Source organism: Astatotilapia calliptera, chromosome 17, assembly GCF_964374335.1.
Source record: "Astatotilapia calliptera chromosome 17, fAstCal68.1, whole genome shotgun sequence".
In the NCBI taxonomy this organism is placed as follows: Eukaryota; Metazoa; Chordata; class Actinopteri; order Cichliformes; family Cichlidae; genus Astatotilapia; species Astatotilapia calliptera.
This window is the reverse complement of record NC_137438.1, coordinates 2,727,055-2,752,923: the sequence shown is the minus strand read 5'-3', so window position 1 is coordinate 2,752,923 and position 25,869 is coordinate 2,727,055. Positions and strand designations below refer to the sequence as shown.

Here is a 25,869-nt window from a genome sequence, read left to right as displayed (position 1 = left end):
GACGTTCTGTATCGAGGCTTCGGAGCGTGTGTCGAGTAATGGAGGGGGCGTTTCCGCGAAGTGCGTATCGAGGCTTGCTTCATTTATGGGAGGAGCTGAAAATGATGACGTCCGAAGCCTCGCTGCCCGGCTGTACCACGTGACTGGTTCATGAAGTGGTTCGAACTTTGCCGCGAGATATGACAGCGATATAAACCCCTCAGACTTCATTCAAAATGTGGGTGTTTGATGGAGAGTTGCGGTTAGTGAGAGTTTGGAGACCGTTTGGAGGTTTATGAGAGTGAGGAGAGAAAGTCAGGAGAGAATGGAGCCAGCTAAGAAGAGGAGGATGTCCTCCCCTGTGTGGGAACATTTTGATTTTATTCCTCCCAACAAGGTATGTAAATTTCTACAGAAGATGTATTGTCATGATACTGATGGTGCAATACAATTTATGTTGAGCTGTCTTGACTTTTGTACAAGGTGAAGTGTTTGCTATGTGCCAGGGAGCTGGGATATAACAACAACACCTCATCCATGCTTAGGCACTACAGAGCTTTGCATGAGAATAAGGGGGACACCGATTGTGGAGCAAGACCAGGTGAGCCATCAAATGCAATGATAATATAGCATGCAGTAATGTTACTAAATGATATAACAATATTATACAACTGTTATAAGTTACGTGTGTGATATTTATATTTGTGCTTTGTCTTTATTGTCTTTCCTCAGGAGAACAATCTCAAATAGATGAAGACCTGGTTAGCATGGTGATTGAGGACTCCCAGCCATTTAGCATTGTGGAGGACAAAGGATTCAAAAGATTTGTTAAATCATTAAATCCCAGCTATGTTCTCCCCACTAAAAAGGTCATAAAAGCAGTGAAAATTTAGTTTTTACAGAATAAAATGTGAACAGGCAGGACTGAGGCTCAAAGCCTCAGTGTGTAGCTGTCCATACCTCAACGTTACAAAAGCACAACCACTGTCCACACCCCAACCACACCTCACCTCACAGTAAATGATCATTTCCATTTCAAGCATTTCCAAATAATCATTTCCCATACTGCCACTATAAATATACACAGTATACTGCCATCACTACAATATACATGTTTTACACACTCCTTTTGTTGTTGACATTTACAGGCTGTGTGCAAAATGCCACACTCTTCAAATTCATGCCAGCTATTATTTTTACGTCCAGTAGGTGTCCTGCTAGAGCAAATGAAGCTTCATGAAGCTTCGCGTTGGGGTGAACCAATTGGATGAAAAGCTTCAGTGCTTCATGGGGCTTCATCTGCCCATCACTACCAATCACGCTGCTCCAGGTCTCACCAGCGTTGCCCACATGAGTGTTGAAGTCTCCCAGCAGGACAACAGGGTCTCAGGTGGAACTACCTCAAACACTCAGTGACTCCAAGAAGGCTGGGTACTCTGAAGCTCCGTTCGGCGCAGAAAAACATAACCTTGAGCACTTATGATGAGCATTTTTGTTTCCTCATAAAGAAGGGATCTAACCATGTTCACATTATATTTTTTGGGTGTCTTAGCATGTAGGTTTTGAAAATGAAAAGCAGCTATGTAACTCGTTTAGAACTGTGCTAAAACCTTAGAATCTCAGCCAAACACAGAAGAAAAAAGACAGAAACTGGCTTCTCAGTTTCCTCAGTTATCTTTGAAGTCAGCCAATAGACTAATTATTATCAGGAGCTATTGCAGCTAACTAGCCACATCAGAGCCACTTCTGCCTTTCTGTGTTTCAGCCTCAGTAACATCTGCTCCACGTTTTACACCTCTGATGAAATCTCACAAGTGTAAGTTTATTTTGATACCAAGATTGTTTACACAGAGCTTGTAATTGCAGAACAAGGAACAAGTTAATACTGGGCCACTGGTATATAAAGAGGTCAGTTGTTACCTTTGGCCTGTCATGCTCAAACTCTCACATTTCAAAGACTCTTTAGACTTTGGGGGTTCTTTTGAACAATCTACAAGAACATTTGAGAGCTACTGCCTCAAAGTTTGACTGAAGAATAAGATTTTTTTTTTTTTATTCAACATGAACTTATTAGTTTATAGAAGTGAAATAGCTGTCACACCATTCATGTGACATGGCCATAATGGCATAGCTCAGCTGCTGTCAGGTAACTATAGAAAATGTAATTTCAAACTTAATTTCTGTTATTACTCTGACCCACCTCTATGCGGCATTAATGAATAACAGCATCTACCACTCAGAGTTAATATTATTGTAACATACCATAGTTTATGGGGTTTTGATTTGGAATTTCATGGAAATTTTCAAGGTGTACACGATGAATTCTTTGCGCACGCGGCTGATAAGTTCAACACGCGCGGTTTGTTGAATTTACGCGCGAGGAAGTTAATTGCTTTTCCTCACACACATTCACACTCCGACCAGTGCATCGGGAGCAGCTTGACCAATGATATTTGGCATGCAAACTGGAGCTGGTTCGAACAAAGCTTCTGATTAGTAAACAGCCACACCGGCATGTAAAACACATACAAACACTGACTTACAGTTTCACTTCTTTTGAAGAGATGACGCACAAAAAGTGAAATACATTTTGTTTTACATATAAAGTTAACATAAAATGCGCGCGCGCACACACACACACACACCTTGTCAGTTAACTTACCACATTCGCCTTACTTATGACAATTTCCGTCTACTTCGAGGCTTCCACATGAACGCAGCAGCATATTTCCACTCCAGACTAGTGAAATCCACGAGAATGTTGGTTGTCATCAGCAAGAGTCCATGCTTCCTTATAAATTAATAATTAGGACTTATATTTTCCTCACACCCGCTTCTGTTCAAAGGGAATTTTGTCGACAGAGTCCGTGTTCCTGCGAACGGCGGTGTACCAAACACGCACGCTGCCTAGGCCACACACTTCAAACAAACACAACAGGAATGACTCAGCTGCTGCGTTTCCTCTTAACTGTCCCTCTCCCTGAAGGAATGAAAGGGCGAAACGGAGCCTTTATGTGTCATGTGAGCCAACTCTGATTGGTGTGTTTTTGGTAGGCGGGGATAAACTCGTACGAGGTGGAGCATAATAAATATCTAGAATTACATGTAAGCAGGGGTGTCCTCAGGATCGAAGACGTTAATCCAGAAATCCTGTATCCAAGTGTGCAAGCTTGGTTCTGTTTCTTTCGGGTGGATTCACATTATGACAGCTGACATCTTAATGCATGACATCACAATCTGGCAGCTGCTCACTAAACATGTAACAACTGTAAAAGTGCTGCTGTTCCTAATCTAAGTACACAATATTTAAAAATATATTACTATTGATTTAACACAGACTAGTATCCAGAATTGCAAGTGTACAAATCCATATACTATCAATGAAAAATTTAACACAAATTCTCCCTGTGGTGGGGAATTTATATATATATACAGGTGCTGGTCATAAAATTAGAATATCATCAAAAAGTTGATTTATTTCACGAATTCCATTCAAAAAATGAAAGTTGTATGATGTATACATTCAGTCCACACATATTTCTTTCTTTTTATTTTTTTTAACCTTTAACATTTTAATGATTCCGTTATACAGACAGGCTTTTCTCTAAAAAAGAAAAAAAACATCCACTGAGCTTGCAAAGCATGCATGAAGATATGTACATTTCTTTTTTTTCCTTTTTTTTCACATATTTCAAGTGTTTATGTCTCACAACTTTGATGATTATAACTGACAACTAATGAAAACCCCAAATTCAGTATCTCAGAAGATTAGAATATTACAGTACAAAGAAAGGTTTTTCAGAAATCTCGGCCAACTGAAAAGTATGAACATAAAAAGTATGAGCATGTACAGCACTCAATACTTAGTTGGGGCTCCTTTTGCCTGAATTACTGCAGCAATGCGGAGTGGAGTGGCATGGATCCGATCAGTCTGCGGCACTGCTCAGGTCAGTGCTTTAAGTGGCCCAAAAGAGGTGCCGGTACTCTATTTTTTTCCCGCCTCCCCTGAGGTAACAACAACTATATTGAATGGGTTTTATATACAACAGTCAACAGACAACCTTATACAAAATAATAAATCATTTTATTAGTTTGTGGATTTGCTTGAGCTAGAAAGAGCTACTGAACATAAATAAAATGTGCAAAAAGGTATTGAAATTTTTTTTAACAAAATGTACATAAAATAAATTATAAACTAATTTGTATTTTGCTCTCTCTCTTGAGTCCCTGCTGGTATCAGCAGCAGCACTTGTAAAGTGTACCTGCAGAGCTTGGTAGTTCTCCCATACTACTTTCACTGTTCTCTCACTTGAAGCAACCCAAACATAATAACCATAGAACAGTAGAACATAATCTTGAGTCTTGAAGATGGTTCATTTCTTTACCCCTGAAAAATATACAAAAGCAGATTCAGCAAAATACAATCACAGTACACCAAATGAAAAATGAGAAATACTGTACAAATCATTTTACCTAGAAAAGGCTCCAGCACGTTTTGGGCTCCACTTTCCTTTCACTTTGGGCTTCGCAGTTTGTGGATGCTGCACTTCTCCTCCCTAGTGCCAGCCATGTCTGCACATATGTTTGTGCGTTAAACTGATCCAAGGGTGGTCCGTTGCATTTCAGGAAAATCATATTTGAAAGCCTTTTGATGTCGAGAGAGTTTCTTTTATCTGTCAAAGTATCATTCATTGAGCTGAAAGCTCGCTCGCATTCACTTGTTGATACTGCAATGGTGTGGACAGCTGTAAGAAGCGGCTTCAGGGCTGCTGGTGTCTTGGAAGCTTTAAGGTCTTTATACTTCCTAAATCCTAGGACACTTTCCCTCTCCCCAACTCTGAATCTCTGACATAAACGTCTGACCGCTGCATCCCCATATTGAATATCTAGAGATGCAGGCCAGGAGTCAGACTGGAGGACCTTGATGTCTGAGAGGAGGTGACTATCTGTCTTTTCAGATGAGGTTTTACTGACATGCGAGGAAGTTGTTGGAGTCATCCTGCACTTAACATTTTCAGCCAGGCTATGGAAAAATTGGCCATGGTTGATTTTTATAACCCTCTGATTTTCATGCAGGCATACATTTCTGAAGATTTTCTCCCTTTCAGCTTCAATGGCAGTTTGTGTGTAGGGACCAGGTGTGGATACCATTGACTCAAACACCCGGATTTGTCGGTCCAGCTGCCTGTCGGCTTGATCCAAAGTCATGTCCCGTCTCTGGAGCATTCTTGAGAGGTCACTGAGTTCTGTGAGAGCGTCATACATGATGCCAAGATTGACCACAAAAGAAACAGTAGTGAGAACATCATTGAGTCCTTTGTATTTTGCTCTCTCTCTTGAGTCCCTGCTGCTATCAGCAGCAGCACTTGTAAAGTGTACCTGCAGAGCTTGGTAGTTCTCCCATACTGCTTTCACTGTTCTCTCACTTGAAGCAACCCAACGCACTGATAAAACACGGCCTATCACAAGGAGACGTTGTCCAACATTGTGAGCACTCTCAGTTAACTCCCTTTGGTTTTTTGGTGATGCATGGTGGAGGGAGTAAAGCTGATCTAAGAATATTTTAAAGTGGTTGATTCCTCCTACCTCCTTCAAAACATCACAAACTGCCAGTTCCAGTCTGTGATTGAGTCGCCTTGAGGCGACTTTTGTTGTGATTTGGCGCTATATAAATAAAATTGAATTGAATTGATTGGAACAATGCCAGACAAACAGGTAAGGGAATTTGGAACAAAGCTGCGCAGCAACTCCTGCTTTCCTCCCAAGCATCACTGAGGCTCCATCACAAGCAAATGCCAACAAATGTTCCTGTAGGTAGTGAGGGTCAAAGCCATTATTATGAAGACATCCTAACAGTGCTTCAGTGATGTCCTTTGCTGTGGTCCCCTGCAGCTCAATCAGTTCAAAAAATATTGTGTCTGGATTTTCACTGGAAATAGCTGACTGCAGGCACACGACAAGCACAGACTTTCCACTTATTGTAGTGGATTCATCAATGAGCACACACAATTTTCTTTCATTCATCACTATGTCATTGACTACCTTCTTTTTCATTTCAGCTGCAATGTGATCCAGTATATTTGCACATGAGTTATTAGAGTGCAAAACTCTGCCCATCTTGACACCATTTAAGACTTGCAACTGGACATCTATTGGCATGTCTGTAAAGGGACGCCCATGCTTACCAATCTTATAAGCTGTTCTAAACACATTGCAAGTTGAAGCGTAGTCAGCCTTTCTCATATCTTCAATGTGTTTTTGCATTGTATTTTGTGTTGCCTTCTCTTTTATTTCAACTGCTTTCTTGTGATAAATTGAGTCTCTGTGCTCTTTTATTTTCTTTCGTGGTGAGTTTTGTTGTGCAGCCTTGTCCCTTCCAAAAGACGACATTAAGCACCCACTCCACTCCTGCGACACTCTCTGCCCTTGCTGCATATCCACGCGAGCACAAACTTGACTACACACACTACAACCCAACTTTTGATTTCTGCTGATCAGCCACTTGTAATTTGTGGAGAAATACCGGACTTGTGCTTGGGACCAACATTCTGGCCACTCATGCTCGCTAACGCGGCTGTTGTCGTCGGTAGAAATGGTGTCATTCTCGTCCTCATCGTCGCAAAAAGTGCCGTCGTCCGCGGCTGCGGCACTAGTGCAGCTTTCATTAGCTTGCGTCTGACCTGCAGCGATATCATTCTGGCTTGGTGGGGTGTCAGCCAGCGAGTCCTCTGATTCTGACCTTGTTCTTTTACTACTCAGAGTCTGAGCCAGGAGAGCATATTAAGTGTTCATTGTTTTTGTATTTTAACCGAGCAGCTGTTTGCGCGTTTTACACACCCTCTCCGGACCACGTTGAGTTGTTGACATGACAACGGCAAAAGCGACGCATGCGCTTTTCACTTGTAAAACACATTGGTGTATGGGTAATGTAGTCTCTGCTCTCGGTGGGACGAATTAAGAAGCGTGCTTGTGAAGGGCGCTCTGTAAAGCGGCAGCGCAGCCAAACGATTATAACAGATGTGCAAATGAGAGTACCGGTACGCTAAAAGCGCGTTCTGGGCGCATGGAGAGGTGGCGGTACTCTCAAGAGCTATATTTAGAAGTGGCGGTACTGAGTACCGGCGCGTACCGGCCCACTTAAAGCACTGGCTCAGGTGTTATGAGAGCCCAGGTTGCTCTGATAGTGGTCTTAAGTTCTTCTGCACTGTTTGGCATATCGCATCTTCCTTTTCACAATACCCCATAGATTTTCTGTGGGGTTAAGGTCAGGCGAGTTTGCTGGCCAATTAAGAACAGGGACACCATGGTCCTTAAACCAGATACTGGAAGCTTTGGCACTGTGTGCAGGTGCCAAGTCTTGTTGGAAAATGAAATTTGCATCTCCATAAAGTTGATCAGCAGCAGGAAGCATGAAGTGCTCTAAAACTTCCTGGTTTATGGCTGTGTTGACAGTGGAGCAACACCAGCAGATGACTGTAGCTGCCTCCACCAGTGTGTGAATGTGAGAGTGAATGAATAGTGGTATTGTAAAGCGCTTTGGGTGCCTAGAAAAGCGCTATATAAATCCAATCCATTATTATTATTATTATGAGTAGTAATATACCTGTACCTTTTCTTGCCCTTATAGGGCTTTGGAGCGTGATGTCACGGGGGTGGGCGTGGAAAGAATTTTGGCCCGATCCGCCATTTTGGGGGTCTAAGTGAAAAAGGAGCGAAAGCATAGCCATGGTTCGTTCTTGCTGTGTGGTCGGCTGCAATGTTCGATCGCACGACCGGCAAGAGAATAAGCTTGAAAAGGGTTTGTCTTTTCATTCTTCCCCAACCTGGAAGCAACATGAGGCAGCTCGTGTATCGATGTTACCAAACGAAGGCGTCCAGCCTGGATAGCAGCTGTGAGACGAGCTGATATCCAGTTCTCTTCCATCTCCAAATATCTGTTGGTGCTCCGGACATTTTCATTCCGGTAAGTTCTAAATATGTTCATATCTTTATAGCCTATTAGTTTTATTTTCTATGCGCTCTGAGCTCATAGCAAATTAGAACAAACATCCTACTGAGTGATTTTGCAGAACTACCTTCTATCTATAGAGTTGCTAATTATTTGGCATTATTGCAGCAAACCAGCCCATGAAATGGATGAAACATCATGACTGAGTTCCAGCGCTACACGAGGGACCTGCTTCAAACATACCACCATGCCAATCAGATTACTTCTTCCATGTGAGGGTGAAGAGGTGACCCTTCTGGATAAGATGGTGAAGGTTTGCTGCGTTTGGTGAACAGTGATAATAAAACCAGGGAAAATGAAACCTGCTCCTGTTAAATATTCTTTAGTCTTTTGCTGTATAAATAGCTGTATTTTTTCAAAAGACAAAGTAAATAAAGTAATGTTAGTAGTGGGTGATATCATGTAAACACTGTCATGATTTTGTGTAAACATTTTGTCATTTGTAAACTATAAATGACATCATCATTGTAACTGATGTGATGTTCTATGAAGTGGTTTTAATTTTAAAAAAAGAGGCAAAAATTACTTTGTTTCTTTATTCAACTTTTGAACAGCGGGACTCAGTCAGTACATATTCAGTAAATGCAAATTATTTACACGGCAGTGCACTACAGGCATAAATCTAGACCCCTAGATAAAACATGATGGCATTATAGCAGTGACGACTCCTCCACAGTAGCAGGTGGGGTTTTTCTTTTTTGAGGACGGCTCCTTTTACCTGTCACTACAGATGGTCTGTGAATGTTTTGATCAAGAGCCTTTTTTGGGCAGCTGAAGAGGAGAAGTCTATCTTATGGCCAACCTCTGGCTGTATCTTGGTCACATTACCCAGCAAAACCCAGTATGCAGGTTCATCTGTAACAGTCCTTGTGCCACGGATCAACACTGCTGCTTCTACTTTAAACAGAAGAGCAGTGACGTGGGTGCAGGTCTCCGCGACTCCGGCCATGCAGGTGCAGCGGGCGGCTTCAACCTTCCCTGTGATGCTCACAGTGACCCATGGCTGCAATGCTGGTTCATTCAGTCTTTGAGAGTGCAGGACCTGAAACACACACAGACAAAGTTCATTTAAAGACAAGAACTATGAGCCAAGGCCGACACAAATGTGTTTAATCTACTTTATCATAAATGTAACAAAGTGTTTAGAAAGTTAGCACATACATGTCATTTTTCATTTCTTTATGTGTCCATCGCTGCAGGTTATAGTGTAAACCTGCCTGTTCTCTGTCAGAAACCTGCCTGCAGAAAATGAACCTAAAGTATGTAATGCAAGGATGTCATCACTTTAGAGATGGAGAAAGCATAAAGTGACAATTATGAATCACTTAATATGATAAGGAGATTCTGCAGGTCATTAATCAATGTATAAAATTAAAATAAAATGTATGAATGAATTTATGCTGCACTAATGTGAATGTTCGGATGGAAATCAAACGCATTTCACTCGCAGTACTCGAGCTGACTTACCTTTGTTTGAATGACGACTTGTACGCGCTGACTCCACAGATAAGGTACGAGAATATGTCAGGCTACGTCAATAGCGGTTGGTCTTCAGGGTTTTTACTCCACGGCCGTATTTCATACGGGTCCACATTTCCAATGCACGCTATTTTCTGCAAGTACAGCTGCTTCGCCTCTGGACGCAATCGGTCTCTATACAGTCCGTTCTCTTTTGAGCTGCTTTTAAGCATCTTGTAATCGTCGATCCAACACAGTGTGTTTGTTTTGATTCGTAGACCCCGAAAATGGTGCCGCGCTCCCACAATGCATTGCGGCGTGACGTCAACTCCAAAGCCCTTATCTACTAGTCACACAAACATACTGCAACAATAAGACTCAATGATTAGACACATGGGTTACAGGTGGGTCCACAACAGTCATCAAAACAAGAATACATGCTGTTTCCTTATCAAGAGCATCTGAGGACACACACCCTAACGTTCACAAAGAAAGGTACACTCCCCAACTGCACCTCTGTAGTTTCCACCATTTCTTTACAACCTGCTCTTTATCTCTGCATGTCAGAGGGCAACTGAAACCAAGCCCACTGTGGCAGGGCGTGGCCTGCGGTGCCGTGCAGGTGCGTCCGCCTCCTCTGCACGGCACCGCAATCACGCCCCGCCGAATTAAATATTGTACTGGGTCCTGTGGCTGGGTTGTTGTGGTGATAATGTTGAGCGGGCAGCGGGAGAGCTGCAGCTCTGTGAGCATTGTGAACAGCAACCGTGTGAGTCAATAAAGTATGCTGGAAAGCATGAATTTGCACCTGGTCGTTTATACCCACCTATATAAAAACACCCCATCAGACACACGGCATTTTCCTACTTCATAACTGAAAGAAATCTCCGTCCCGGGTCATCCGTGGATCGGGTTTTCCTCCGAGGCGTGGGCACCTATAAGCAGAGTTTTTGTCTTTACCCTATAAGATTCAAAATTATTCAAAGTAACACTCAGGTTGTCATGGTCCTGGGCCATGTTGGCCCAGTATTCTTAGTTTTCTTGTATGTTTGTATTTTGTTCCCTATTTAGGCCATGTTTCCTGAGTTGCCCTGTTGTGTTGTTCCCTAAGTGTTTTCCCTTTGTGACTCTTACCCCCTGTGTGCCCCTCTGTGTATCTGTGAGCCCTCGTCTCTCCTTATGTTTTATTCCATGTTTTCCCCAGCCCGTTATGACTGTGTTCTCCCCGTGCTCTCTCCTCCTGTCTGAACCTCTGTACTTCCTGTTTGACTCTGCCCGTCTCCCGCCAGTGTTATGTTCACCCCGCCCTGTCTCGTTATGGTTATCTGTGTCAGCTGTGTTCCCCGTGTGTTCCCACTTTCCTCGTTAACCCTCTGTGTATTTCTGTCTGCGTCTCCCTCTGTTCAGCGTCGCGTTCTCCCTCATAGCTGTGTGATTTTTCCCCTGTGGCTCCTTGTACTTTAGTCTCCCCAGTTTAAGTTTAGTACTGTTTTTTGTGTTTCACTTTATGCCAGCATTAAAGCTGTGTTTTGAGTTTACGTTTTTGTCTCCGTGAGTTTGCCTTTGGGTCCTCTCCTGCCTGCCACACAGCCGAACCATGACACAGGTATGCCGTTCAGCAGGTTAGTTACGACGTCGGGAGTAGTTAGGAGAACAAAGTGACACAGAGACTGTTCAGGTTGCTTTCCCAAAATCAACTCAAAGGTTTATTCATCATACAACAGTTTATATAGAGGAAAAAGGTTCGTGTGTCAGCAGATTCTCAGTTCAAACCGATACAGACCAAATAAGGGAACGTCTTCCTGCCTTCTGAGCAAAGAAGTATCCTTTGTATAGTTTATCAGTTCAGCTACAATTTATGATTATCCCAGCGAAATACACTCCTAGACATAGAATACAGAGTTCTTTCATTAGTGAATTCTGAAACAAACCACCTGGCCTTTAACAAGCCTTTTTCTAAGAGATAAAGAAGGGAGGATGGGAGTAAGGAAGTGGTCGCTGTGGTATTTTCGACCTTGGTACCAGCCTGTGATTCTTACACATTAATTCTTGGGTCACAGAGAAAGAGAAAAACAACTAGTAAATGGGCCTTATTGAGTAACAGTTTTCCTGTATAATATCACTATAAAGCAATATCCTGTAAATGCTACCATGGTATCAAAATATCACAACAATAACTGCCCTCGCGATTACAGCATTTTGGTCGGTCGGTCAGCGAGGCCAACATCGTTCTTTTTTTAACATGGACTTCATAAATGGTAAGTAAAGCAAGACTATTATTGTAATTTTTAAATGTATATCATAGGATATTCAATCTGTTTTCTTTTCTAAAACAAAAGCCTGATTTGTAGGAGCACGTGAGAATGGGCCAGCAAACGATGACATCTCGTAGCCCTTCTGCTCAAACAGCCATCAAATTGGCAGAACTGGGTACAAGCAGCACCACAACAGAAAGACTGTGAAAGGGATGCTGGCCAAACTTCAGTCTCTGAAGGTCTGTCCACGAACCCTACATTTGAAGATTGGACTGAAGATGCACCATATTGTCAAAGTGGAGCGCACCCTCCTCATCACCACAACTCTGGACTATGGACACCGACGATGAGGAAGATTTTTTGTATTTTGACGACTCCCCCAACATCGATGAGGTAGACTGGGCATGGCCACCCTTCCAAGTCCCTGAGAAATTACCCAAATCACTATGGGTTAAAGATGAGGACTTACACTATGTATCCACAAAATCGGTTTCAGTATGGTGATGAATTGTGAAGTAAGAATTCTTTTATGTAAAAAAGCATTTTTCTTTTTGTATATAAATAAATGTTGCCGTTGTGTGCTTCAATTTTAGTTATAATGCGCCAAATCACTACAGCAGTCGGCTCAAGGCAATGCCAACCAGAGTAAGGATCTTGTTAGACAACCGAGATAAAACATTTTCTATTAAAACCCGCACTATTATATCGTATTCCAGGAGACAGGTTCAGAACAACTTCTCAGTAACCTGCAGACAACATCAAATTAATTTAATGGTGCTTTTTTAGACACTGATCTGAAATATAAAAGTGTGTGTTAGAAGCAGCTTTGCTGGATTTGTTTTTAACTTGGTGAAACAGTGTAAATCTTTTTTTTTCTTCTTAATTCAGCATTTTTACAGTTTTTAACTGTGTAGTCTTACCGTCTTTCTGGCAAAACGTATGCCAACTTGTGAAATGAGAGCATTTCTGGCAGTTAGGCGTTGATTATGCAAAAGAGAATAGCAACAATACAGCGTGTGTCTCTGCACCAACACATCCGCGGTCCTTTCACACGGAAACCACGTCTGTTACAGGCAGCGCTTCATCAATGTCTGACTGCCAGTGCTGGTTATTTAAAGTGTGTTTAAAACGTGACTCATTTGTTGTTAAAAAACAAAAACATTTCCTCCAGATATGCAATGTTACTGATTTAAAACATTTATATATTTTCAAATTTTTTAGTTGGATGTCAAACATATGAAAGACTCTGAAGCATATTTATATAGCAAAATTCACAATGGTATAACCATGCTGAACAAAAGAAAACCTCAGCATGCACCAATGCACACAAATGCAGGCCTTTCAACTGTATGTTACAGTTTTTTCTGAATGCTTAAACCCTAACTGTGATTCTTACAGCACAATTTCTAAAACTATTAATACTTATAGCAAAACCACTCACTGAGTTTGCAAAACTAAAAGCAGAAACACTGCTTTGCACTCAGTTTGCCATTTTGTAGCGCACACTTTGCAAACCTGTAGCTACAATCCACTGCACAGCACTCTCTTTGCAGAACTGTAAACACAACTCACTGCTTTACACTCAATTTCCAAATGATCAACGCACTCCTAGCAAAACTATACACATTTACGGCCATTATTTACACTCATTTGCCAACTGTCTGGCACACTGTCACATGTGAAAACTTTTTTAGATAATTAGTTCACTTTGCAATCAGCCTAAGCACTATAATACAGGTAAGCTAGGACACATGTCTCAATACTTAGGTCACTTTTGCAAAACTCTTCACACAATCCTCCTAACTGACCGTCAGCTTGGCAAAGCAGTTCATTTCACATTCAAAATGCACTACAACTACCAAAACACTTCATTCAGGTCTCAAATAAACTCATTCTTCCAGAACACTAGCAAAGGTTGACAGCCGACAAACACACTTTGTCACCCACAAAACAATGACCTAAAAAACACTAACAACATGTAGCATTACACAGTGTTTTCTTGTGTAAAACAAGGACACATCTCTGTTTATAATTTCAATATATGTTACTGGAATGAATCAGACATCATGCAGAATTCGTTAATATTTGTTTATGTATTTTTATGTTTTTGCACTAAGTAATCCCAAAATACAAGAATTTGTATACACACCATCCACTGATACACATACAATAGTAATGCTAATCTACTCGGTCTTCTCCATTTGGCCACAGGTTCTCATCCACATCACATCTTATGTCATCCAGGGCAACACACCTAGGAAAGAATCTTCTGGCTGCCAGAATTGAAGGAGTTGAACAATTGAAGGAGTAACACCTGTGCAGATGTTCATCTACAATGAGAATCAGCTGTGGCTGGTTAAACTGCATTTTTAGATTTAAAATATGTTTCAATAAAATATTGCTGTTGGATTTTGCTCTTTTCAAGTTTTGCATTGTGTTATTGTTTTGGCCATAAGTTTAACATTTTTGAAAACAGCACATGCAAAATGTCCTGTACGTACAAAGATTTTTGGCAGTTGTTGTGTCTGAGTGAGAAGATAATTCATGAAATTTGAGAGATGTAGTCATTGAATGCATTTTGTGCCAAAACAATGATAACTGGTCCTCAGTTTAGCCCACATAGACTTCTGTTGTGCTCACTGTGTGAGGAGTTTTGCAAAAGTGACCTACAGTTTTTTGTGAATGCTTAAACCCTAACTGTGATTCCTGTAGCACAATCTCTAAAACTATTCAGACTTATAGCAAAACCACTCACTGAGTTTGCAAAACTAAAAGCACAAAAACTGCTTTGCACTCAGTTTGCAATTTTGTAACACACACTTTGCAAAACTGTAGGCACAATTCACTGCACAACACTCAATTACCAAATTTCCAACACACTCCTAGCAAAAGTATACACATGTATGGCTATCATTAACACTAATTTGCCAACTGTCTGGCACACTTTCACATGTGAAAACTTTTTTAGATAATTAGTTCACTTTGCAATCAGCCTAAGCACTATAATACAGGTAAGCTGTGTGTGCGGAGTACAATGGAGGGAGCAGGAAGAGTGAGAAGTAGAAGAGGCCGAGGAAGAGGACGTGGAGGTGAAGAAGTAGGATGAAGAGGACGACAAGGACAAGGAGGAGCAAGAGGAAGACGAGAAGGGGGGAGAGGAAGATGAGGAGGGGGGAGAGGAAGGGTAAGAAGAGTAAGAAATAGAATTGCTGATGACATCAGAGCTACAATAGTGGACCATGTAATCAACCGTGGAATGACCCTGAGGGTAGCTGGCCAACGGGTCCAGCCTAACTCGAGCCGCTACACTGTAGCAAGCACCATAAGGACATCTTGAAATGAGAATCGGTGAGTACAGTCACTTCGCACTAAGATCTGTAGCACTGCCATATGCCAATGAGAAACACACCAATACCATTGATGTAAAAATACTGAAATTGTTACTTTACAGAATTGCTAGATGACCAGATGCTGGGGCAGAGGAAGCATGTTCACTGCAGACCAAGTAACCCATAGAGTCATTATGGCGATTGCAAATAATCCTATACTTGGAAATAAACACTTGTGTTTGTTTTGATGTGTTTGAATAAACACCAGTACTTGAAGTTTGGATCCCTCTATGCTTATGGATCTATGACAGCAGTATGAGCTCAAACTGACATAGCCTACCTTGTGCACAGAGAAAGCAAAAGCCAGATGTGTTTTTATTCATACCATCAGTGTGCAGTTGGCGCATTGTGTGCTTAGTAGATGATGGCTTGTGTGTACTGTTTGATACGGAAACACCATTTTTACGAAGGTGTGGAGAGTTAATCTAGCTGTGTTTGCTTTTGCAAGAGAACTACAATGTTTTGATGATTGGGTGACAGGTTTTCTTATTTGTGTGAAGAGTTTTGCAAAATTAGCCAATAGTTACAAAAAATGTGCTTACAGTTTTTCCCAAATGCTAAAACACATGTCACAAACGTTTCCACCATGTTCTCCAATGTCCAAACACAACACCCTTCTCTAAAGCTACATAAACACAACCACACCTTCCCACTGCAAAACTCAAACTCCCACACCAAGAGAGCAGCTCGAAGCTGTCAAAACTGTAAACACTATACACAGCATTACACACTACAGCAAAACAATTGAAAACACAATGCTCAATTTGTGAGAAGGTTCTTTGTTTCATAACTGCCAATGCATATTTTAGAAACTATACAGTAACGGATCGTCGTAGATCTCTGCAGACGATTAGGCATTTAGATTTGTGAGTTTCATATGAGTAGTATAAATCTATAGAAAATCCTGCATGTACGTACACTACTGTAACACAACTCAATGCAAAAACAGAATCTATTGCACACAACAGTAATCTTGAAAACATGAACAGGGTGTGAAGTTTTTTTATTTACGTTATTCACACACACACCACAATCACTGTGCGGCATCATGTCGCTGAGCTGTTGCTCGCATCTCGTCCGTAATGATGGTGCGAGGTTGTCTTGCTCTCCCTCCTGGACCTTCTCCTCTCCCATGTTGGCCTTCTCCTCTTCCTCGTTGGTCGCTCCTCTTCCTCCTCTCATTTGAACTCCTCTTCCTCATTGGCCTGCTCCTCTTCTTCCAGGGCCAGCTCTTCTCCCTCCTCTGCATCAAATTCCTCTTCCCCTGACTCTGCCTTCATCCATTGTGTTTGTTTGGAACCTTCAGCATACTGTGCACTCTGAACTTGCTTTTACATGTGGGTACAGCATTAGCAACAAGTGTCTTCAATTTTGAGTCATTGTGTGTAGTGAATGACGCCAGGTGTGTTCCCTGTGTTCAAAGATTGGTGACTGTGGCAAGCATTTTGCATCACATGGGCTTTCATTTGAGAATATGAGCAGAGTTGTTTTGCAACATGTGTTTTAGCAAGGAAACATGTGTTTAGATTTATGAGTACAGAGGGTTGTGTTTTGTGAATTGTGTCTTCATGTGACATGTGTTTATGGTACTGGAATATGGTGGCTACATTTAGTAAATGTGTTTAGACTACTGGTCATTTGGGTTACAGGATTGGCTTTTGTGTTTTAGCATTTGAGAAAAACTGTAAGCAATCAGAAAAAAACTGGAAGTATTGAGAAATGTGTCCTAGCGTCTGTAAAAAACTGTAATATGATGGCTTGTGTTAACTGTTGGATACAAAAATACCATTTTTACAAAGGTGTGGAGAGATAAGCAAGGGTTGTTCGTTTTTACAAGGAAACTATGTTTTGCTGATTGGGTGAAGAGTTTACTTATTTGTGTGTAGAGTTTTGCAAAAATAGCCAACAGTTACAAAAAATGTGCTCAAGCCATCAGAAAAAACTGTAAATCCAACAAAGAGTGAAAATCCAAAAGCTGCAGCAATCCTTTGTATTATTGATGTCTCTCTCTCTGTGTGTGCATGTGCGTGTGTGTGCGCGCGCGCGTGTGTCCCGTGATGTCCCGTGCTCACAGACGGGACATCATGACAGGAGCTTTTTTGAACGCATTTCCAATCAGCTTTGTACAAGACGTGTAGTTCATACATTGGAATAGATGTTTTCTTCTTGATACTTTCTAAATATGAAACTCAAAAGCTCCTAGAGCTATTTCCATGGGTGAGAATGTTGATGTTAGATTCTCTTTTAAATCAGGTTGTGATCTTAAAGTCACTCTCACTGCACTGATTTTACAGTAATGTGCAACAGTTGTAATGTCAATTACAATTCCAAACTGCCCTTTTCTCCAGTGAGGGTTATAATGAACTTTAAGTTGTTCTATTGTGTGACTGCACATGGCCCATCACAGGACCCCTAGTAAGCTGTACAGCAGAAATTTCAGTTCACTTTTATCTATACAGCACCAAATTACAACAGTCACCTGATAGTGAGACTGTTAGTCACACACATGGTGGACAGAAAGTAATTTTTGAATTTAGAAAAAAAGAAAATGACTCAATTAACATTTATGCTTTTATTTATTATTATTACACCTTTTTCCAGTGCTCTTACATATACGACAAAGCGTGTATGGACTGTGTGGGGGACCGTACCTTAACTGTGAAGCTCACCTATTTTGTTTATCATACGATGTCTGTGTGCATTACTTAATATCAGTATGGAAAGCAGTTTTTATCAAACAAAAGACAGAAAACTTCCCAATATGTGAAGTTACAGCAGAGCTTCTTTTTCAGTCAGTGTACTTTTAGAGCATCTACACTAGCTCATGTACTCAAGTACAATCAGTAAATGTACTTTAACATTTGAGATTCTGAACAAGTCTTGCTTAGGTGATGTGAACTATTTCATGGGCCTTTTTTTTGTATTATGCATCAAACTTACGCAAATCAGTTGTCACTTATTTGATCAAATCAAGGGAGAAGCAACTCCTTTTTAGCTTCTGTGATGCATATACTTCTCACACCTTAAACTTGATGTTAGTGCTATTGAAGTTAACATGTCTCATGTTACCATCTTGTATTTCTAAAACACAGCCTTGGCATATGATAGGTTTGTAGCTTAAACCTATTCGCTGGAACGTTCAAGACAATTTAACTACACAGCAAAAGCAAGACACGAGTAGGCAAAGTTCTTTGTGTTACTCATGCATGAGGGAGGCCTGCCTGGAGCCAAGTGTCGTTCCACCCACTTGACCTCCGTCAGACTCTCAGCCAGGTTCCCTGTAACACTCCTTTTATTGTGGTTACATGAATATGCATAGGTTCATTAACATATGACGTTTCATATAGGTATACATGTGGACAAAGAATACCTTGTCTGTGTGTGTCGTGTAAGTGTGTGTGTGTGGGGGGGGGGTCAAGATGTGACCCCATGAAGACTCCCCAAAGCTGGTCCATCAGGAGTCTAGCGGTCCATCTAAACAAAAGGCTCTTATACTTAACCAGATACAGAGTAGGTGTCCTTCTATACCATAAATCAGTAAGAGCAGTAAACTCTCTCCTGACCTGCAGTTGTGTGTGCATGCCAGAGTGCTCTGGGAGTCTCCACAGACTACTAAGGATCAAAGCTCTACCAACATGACATTGATTATAAAACTCTAAGCATAAATGAGAATCAACAATACAAATCTAACAGCATATGCCCTGTAGACTCTCAGATGGAAACACCAATGATTTAAATATTCACAAATTTCATCAGTCCATCTTTAATGTCTTAAATTTTGCTGTTTTTATGTTTTACATTAAAAAAATTCTATTTTAAAATGAAAGCAAAGTGACATGGAAAGATATTTTTCCTTAATGATGTTGCTGCAGCCATCTCAAATACTAATTATTCTGTGATTTTTATTGTCAAACTGCGATTTTCCAAATGTGTGTGGAGTAAAACGACCATTCTCTGATCATGCAAATGCAGTGACCAAGAATCATTCAGGATTAACGACACAAACTGTTTCGATGGCTGAAACAGTTTGTCTCATAGTTCTCACACGTGACCATTCGTTTCACAAACACATTCGTCGTCTTGTCTGTTTATGTGGTTTTTATGAAACTGATTTTCAATAGTGCAACTAGCGTCTAACTTTTCTTTGCTCTCCAGTTTAAATGCATGAATTTGCAGGCTTTATTGAAACTGTCACAATTTAACACTCAATGCCATAAACAGAGTTGTTCTGTGTTTCTATAAACACTGCTTCATATATCAACAGCTCTGAAAACCCCCTTTTTTAAAGTAATGTAGAACATGATCTCTCTCACTCTCTGTGTCTCTAAAAAACCCAACAAACTGGCAATCACCTCTAAACAAGGGGTGTAGGTTATGGCTCTTTATCAGCCGCAACACCATGCAAAACATGGATGATGACTCTTTTACCAAACCGTGTTGCTACCCCCAACCCGCAGGCTCCAGGTGTCTGACCTCTAACCCTGGTTGCCAAATGTGCCTGCGAGGCCCTTCTTTTTACCACCAGACTAAGTTTGTAGTCTGATCTGCTAATATTATTTTATTACAGCGTAAGGTGCTGTTAGGTTACCACTTTGACTTTCTTACTTTTTTCTTTACATTTCTGAGCCCATACATGATCAAACTTTTACTTGAGTATTTCTGACACTAGCAGCTAAACTTCTACTTAAGTAAAAAAAAAAAGTGCCTGCACTGTTGCCACCTCAGTTGGCACTTTTCTAGAGCTTGTAGAATTTTTCACATGGACACTGTGGGATTATAATATTCTCTTATGCTATTTTATACCCCTAATTAAAGATTGTGAAATTATTATGTAGTTTTAGTTTGCAGTATTCTCCTGAATTAGAAGGTGATAACTATTACAGTTATTAAACTGATTTGTATTACATTAGACTGCTGATTCAGTGTGAGTGAATGATATTGTTTATGATGCATTATACTGCTGTTTTCAGAGAGTCAGGACTTTGCTTCTTCTGATAGTAGAGGAGACAGAGAGCACATCACCCCCACCGTTGTTGAAGGCAGACAAAATAGGGCGCCAAGGCCATAAGTCAGGCTCGCTGGGAGTTAGAAAGAATGTGAATGTTTAGGTTTTCTTCATGCATGTCTCCCCATCCGGATGGTTTATGCTCATGAAGTGTTGAATTGTATGGAATAAAAGATTGTTGATTGAGCATTTATATGCCGAGTAGTGTCCTTCCTTCAGCCCAAAGAGCGAAAGAATTGGGAGAATTAAACAATTTGGTGCCTGGTGACCCGGATCTTTGGTGTGCTGAGGAAGGCAGATTGGCCTGTGGTGAGATCGTGAGGCGAGGCGAGCAGAGGACCGGTCCAAATATAAAAAGCTAAGCACAGCCTGTTGTAAATACCAAATGTGCATATTGGGCTTTCCAAATTAATGTGTTCGCTGAGTTACACGTATTTTCGCATTAAATTGTCGGTGTCTGGTTTTCGGTGCGAGATACTAACATCATAAGTTGAGGCTGAATTCCAGTGTCATAGGAACTGGCTCTAGCAAGAAACTAAAAACATTCTACGTTGAGACTAGAGTTGCAGCCCACGTTACCTTCCACATTTAATTTTGTGTATGACTGGCTTCTGTTGCAAGAAACGGGGAAAATTTCTAAGACGCGGCCAAAGTTCAACATATGAAATAGAGTCTGGCTTGTGGTGCGCTTGCATTTCAAAGGTGAGCTCAGAGGTTTCTGTGTGTGTTTCTGTGTGTGAAATATGAACATGGTGACAGTGACGGTTGATGTGTGAATTGGAGGGCACTAGAGCGGAGACACATTTTAGGATCTAAGGTTGACGCCTAGTGGGCCTTGTGGATTTTGTCCTAGGAGTGGTTCCCTCAACTGGTAGTTCGGACGCGACCCGGATGTAACTAGGATAGCAACCTTGGAGGTGAGGACACCTAAAAAAGCTTTGTCCTGGGGTTGGTTCCCTCACCGTACTTTGGACACAAGGTACGGTCCAGCGGCGTCTGGTGATCCAGGTTTATAACCTGAGGACTCAGGGCTCTCAAATAATAACAGAATAACACTGAAACCGCTGTGCAATCACGGGTTTACATTTATTCTGGACTAGAGCAAGACACGTTTTGAAATCAAAGGTTAAGTTCTATATTAGTCGAAAAGGTTGCATTCCTCGTTTCAGTGGTTGAAATTGTTGATTGCTTTGTGCCTGTCCCCTGACGAGTGTGGAAAATTAAAATAACAGAGAGTAAAGAGGGAAATTTGGAGCCACATAGAGATAGACGGGCGTAATTGGGTGTGATACTCTGTGGTGTAAAAAACTGTAAGAGGTGAGTAGTGGTGTGAAATATATTGGGTTATAAATCTGACGTAGAGAATGGAGTGTTAAGAAATATACTCTAAAACACTTCTTCAGTAAAGAGTCAGAGAAGAGAAACACAGAACTTCTTCATCATCGTTTATTTGTATAGCACTTTACGAACACACCAGGCAGACCAAAGTGCTGAACAACACCGATCAAACCAACAACCAAATTAAAAATACCATCAAATCATTACATACAATAAAATTAATAAGAAGGTGTCAGTTTCCTACAGAGTTAAAAGCCAGGGAATAAAAATAGGTTTTCAATCTGGACTTAAAGACCTGCACTGATGACGCTTGTCTAATTTGGAGGGGAAGGTTATTCCAGAGCATCGGATCCGCAATTGAAAACGCTCGGTCTCCTCTGCATTTCAGCCGCGACTTAGGGACCGACAGCAGCAGCTGCTCAGCTGAACGGAGCGAGCGAGGAGGAACATGTGGCTTCAGCAAATCAGATAAGTACACAGGAGCCAGACCATTTAAAGATTTAAAAACCAATAAAAGGACTTTAAAACGAACCCTAAATTGAATGGGAAGCCAATGCAAGGAAGCCAGAACCGGAGTGATGTGATCGAATTTCCTACTACTGGTTAAAAATCGCGCCGCCGCATTTTGCACCAACTGCAGGCGTGACAAGGTGCCTGACCCGACCCCTTTTAAAAGGGAATTACAATAGTCCAGACGTGAGCTGATAAAAGCACGAATAAGAGTTTCCAAATTGGGGTTGGAAAGGAAAGGCTTAACCTTCGACAGGCGTCTGAGGTGATAAAATCTGATTTCACCACCCTATTTACATGACCTTCAAAAGTAAGCGCAGAATCAAGTTTAACACCAAGATTAGTGACTGAACTTTTCAGATGAGAGGTCAAATCACCAAAATCAACATCTTGAGAATCAGTAGAGTGATGTGGGCGACCATTAAAATTCAAAAAATTATTTGCCATCCATAATTTAATGATAAGGTTTCCGAAAGAGACTCAGGCGCAGGCCAGGGTTTTCCTTTAAGCGAAGGACAGTGCGTTTATTTACAGTGAACACATACACCAAGTGGCTATATACAACATGCAGGGGAAACGGGTCCGGGTCGCCAGGGTCCGTGGGAAACAGGGTTGGGAGAAGGGTGTTCCACACTTTCTGTACAAAAACGTTCCCCCTCAATCACTCCTCTCCGCATCGGGTTCCAAAAACGATCTACACACAAAACGTCGGGTTAGCAGGATAATTATAAGAAATTCTCAAAGTACAGGTTAGCAGAAACACAAGTCTAACTGACACTGATAGCTCAACGATCCAGCGAAGACTAGTGCAGACTCGCCATCTAAGTAGTGCAGTAATCAGCTGGGATCAGCGGCCGGTGTGGTGATGAGCAGGTGTGTGGGCCAGCAGCGGGAGCCCGCAGTGAGCATCGCCGTGGCGAGAGAGAGAGAGAGTGAGAGAGAGAGGGCGAGAGCGAGAGAGCAAACAAACCACAAACATATTGCCCAATAGAGGCTTGACCAGCGGGGCACAGGGATCATGACAGTACCCCCCCCCCCTCAACGGGAGCCCCCCCGGCGACCCACCAGGCTTACCAGGATGAGACTGATGGAAGGCCTGCAGCATACGCTTGTCCAGGACAGCGGCCCGCGGAACCCAGGACCGCTCCTCAATGCCATAGCCCTCCCAGTCCACAAGGTACTGGAAGCCACGCCCGCGGCGGCGAGAGTCCATAATCCGTGTGATGGAATAGGCGGGCAAGCCGTCCACAAGCCGGGCGGGTGGAGGGGGCCTGGAAGGAGGGCACAGAGGGCTATTCCGGACAGGTTTGATTTGGGAGACGTGGAACACATTGTGAATCCTCATGTTGCGCGGCAGCCGGAGTTTCACAGAGACGGGGTTGATCAGCGCCGAAACCTCAAACGGACCAATGAAGTTTGGGTTGAGCTTCTTGGACTCAGTCCTGAGAGGAACAAAGCGTGTGGACAGCCATACCTTTTGTCCCACGCTGTATGCTGGAGCTGGTGTGCGGCGGCGATCTGCGGTCTGTTTGGTTCGGTCCTTTGTGCGCAGCAACGCCGTCCGTGCGGCCCGCCAAGCTCGTCGGCACCTACGTAGATGGGCCTGGACAGATGGTACAGAATGCTCACCCTCGACAGAGGGGAAGAGAGGTGGCTGGAAACCCAGTGAGACCTCGAAGGGAGACAGACCAGTGGCGGAGGAAGTCAGACTGTTATGGGCGTACTCAATCCAGGGTAGTTCATCACTCCAGATGGACTGGTTGGAGGACGCTATGCACCGCAACATTGCCTCGAGCTCTTGATTAGCTCGCTCACACTGACCGTTGCTTTGGGGATGGTAACCGGAGGTCAGACTGACCTTTGCTCCTAATGAGGAGCAGAATTCCTTCCAGACGCCAGACGTGAACTGGGGGCCTCTGTCAGACACAATGTCTTCCGGGATCCCATGCAAACGAAACACATGACGGGTAAGCAGTCGTGCGGTCTCCATGGCCGTGGGAAGCTTGGGTAGAGCTATGAAGTGGGCAGCTTTAGAAAAACGGTCTACGATAGTAAGTATGAAAGTGTTGCCTGCTGATGGCGGCAGTCCGGTCACAAAGTCCAAAGCTATATGGGACCACGGCCTGGACGGAGTCGGCAGGGGATTGAGCTGTCCAGCGGGCGGCTGATGAGACGGTTTATTCCGGGCACAGGTCGCGCAGGCGGAGACGTACTCCCGAGCGTCTTTAGTCAGAGAGGGCCACCAGAAGTAGCGCTGGAGGAAGTTGATAGTGCGGTGGACCCCTGGGTGGCACGTAAAGCGGGCAGTGTGGGCCCATTGAAGTACTTGAGAACGTACTGATTGAGGGACGTAGAGCCGTTGGGCTGGCCCACCTCCCGGATCCGGTTCCGACACATGAGCCTCCCGAATGGCTGCTTCGATCCCCCAGGAGATGGCGCCCACGACACAGGTGGCGGGGAGAATGGGAGCGGGCTCAGTGGGGTCCTCCGAGACTGAGAACTGACGGGACAGGGCGTCGGGTTTGACATTCCGGGAACCGGGTCTGTAAGAGATGGAGAAGTGGAAACGGGTGAAAAACAGGGCCCACCTGGCCTGTCGGGCGTTGAGCCTCTTAGCTGATTGCAGGTATGCCAGGTTCTTGTGGTCTGTCCAGACGAGGAAAGGCTGAGCCGTGCCCTCCAACTAGTGCCGCCACTCCTCCAGGGCTAGTTTTATCGCCAGCAGTTCCCGATCCCTGACATCATAGTTTCTCTCTGCAGGGGACAGACGGCGGGAGAAGAAGGCACAAGGGTGGAGCTTACCATCCTTCCGTTGCGACAGAACCGCTCCAACCCCTGAGTCGGACACGTCGACCTCGACCACAAATGGCTGCGTGAGGTCGGGTTGGATCAGGATGGGGGCTGAGGCGAATCGTTTCTTCAGTTCTTGGAAAGCTACCTGAGCTTCTTTGTTCAACTGAAAAGGAAGCTTGGGAGAGGTTAGCTGGGTCAGCGGAAAGGCAACTCGGCTGAAGTCCCGAATGAACCGCCGGTAAAAGTTGGAAAACCCAAGGAACCGTTGCAGTTGGTGCCTATTAGGAGGTTCCGGCCACTCAACAACGGCTTTTACCTTCACAGGGTCCTGGCGGAGGTTTCCTTGGTCGATTATGTACCCCAGGAATGCAACGGTGGAGACGTGGAACTCACACTTTTCTCCTTTGACGAACAATCGGTTTTCGAGGAGTCGTTGCAGGACCTGTCTGACATGGGTCTCGTGCTCGGATTGGTTTCTGGAAAAGATCAGGATGTCATCTAGATAGACAAAAACAAAACGGTTAATGAAGTCTCTGAGCACGTCATTCACCAGGGCTTGGAACACCGCAGGGGCATTAGTGAGACCAAAGGGCATGACAAGGTACTCGAAGTGGCCAAGGTGGGTGTTGAAGGCGGTCTTCCACTCATCGCCCTCACGGATGCGAACCAGATGGTATGCGTTTCGCAAATCCAGTTTGGTGAAAACAGTAGCCCCCTGGAGGAGCTCGAAGGCCGAACTGAGGAGCGGCAGAGGGTATTTATTTTTTACTGTGATGTTGTTTAATCCGCGATAGTCAATGCATGGCCGGAGGGTTTTATCCTTCTTTTCGACAAAGAAGAAGCCTGCCGCGACTGGAGAGGTGGAGGCCCGAATGAGGCCGGCAGCCAGGGATTCCGTGATGTACTTGTCCATAGCGTCTCGTTCTGGAAGTGAGATGCTATAGAGCCGACTGGTGGGTAAAGGAGCTCCTGGGAGCAGTTCGATAGCACAGTCATAGGGCCTATGCGGAGGAAGTGACTGGGCGCGGGACTTTTGAAACACCTCAGCTAGGTCGTGATAAACAGAGGGCACATTAGTTAAATCAGCTGATTTCAATTCCCCAGGAGAGGGCATTTCAGTGCTTGGAGGCGAGG

At 43.1% G+C, this 25,869-nt stretch overlaps 1 protein-coding gene and 3 long non-coding RNA genes across 4 annotated transcripts in view; 1 reads left to right on the top strand and 3 right to left on the bottom strand.

Annotated features, from left to right (window-relative positions):
* Window positions 1-2,952, bottom strand: part of dennd5b (DENN/MADD domain containing 5B) — a 125,051-nt gene extending 122,099 nt beyond the window's left edge. The window contains exon 1 of the mRNA XM_080291779.1: window positions 2,642-2,952. The gene's annotated coding sequence lies outside the window, so the exon portion shown is untranslated. The remainder of the gene's footprint in view (window positions 1-2,641) is intronic.
* Window positions 2,953-8,509: 5,557 nt separating this feature from the next.
* On the bottom strand, window positions 8,510-9,823 carry LOC145421511 (uncharacterized). The gene is made up of 2 exons (XR_013902890.1): window positions 9,149-9,823; window positions 8,510-9,029 (listed from the first exon to the last, which is right to left on the bottom strand). It is a non-coding gene; the product is annotated as an uncharacterized LOC145421511 (long non-coding RNA).
* Window positions 9,824-10,820: 997 nt separating this feature from the next.
* On the top strand, window positions 10,821-12,292 carry LOC113009623 (uncharacterized). Its single transcript, XR_003270214.2, has 3 exons — window positions 10,821-11,051; window positions 11,641-11,703; window positions 11,785-12,292. It is a non-coding gene; the product is annotated as an uncharacterized LOC113009623 (long non-coding RNA).
* A 9,239-nt stretch (window positions 12,293-21,531) lies between these two features.
* Window positions 21,532-22,880, bottom strand: LOC145421608 (uncharacterized). Its single transcript, XR_013902982.1, has 2 exons — window positions 22,719-22,880; window positions 21,532-22,636 (listed from the first exon to the last, which is right to left on the bottom strand). It is a non-coding gene; the product is annotated as an uncharacterized LOC145421608 (long non-coding RNA).
* Window positions 22,881-25,869: the final 2,989 nt, after the last annotated feature.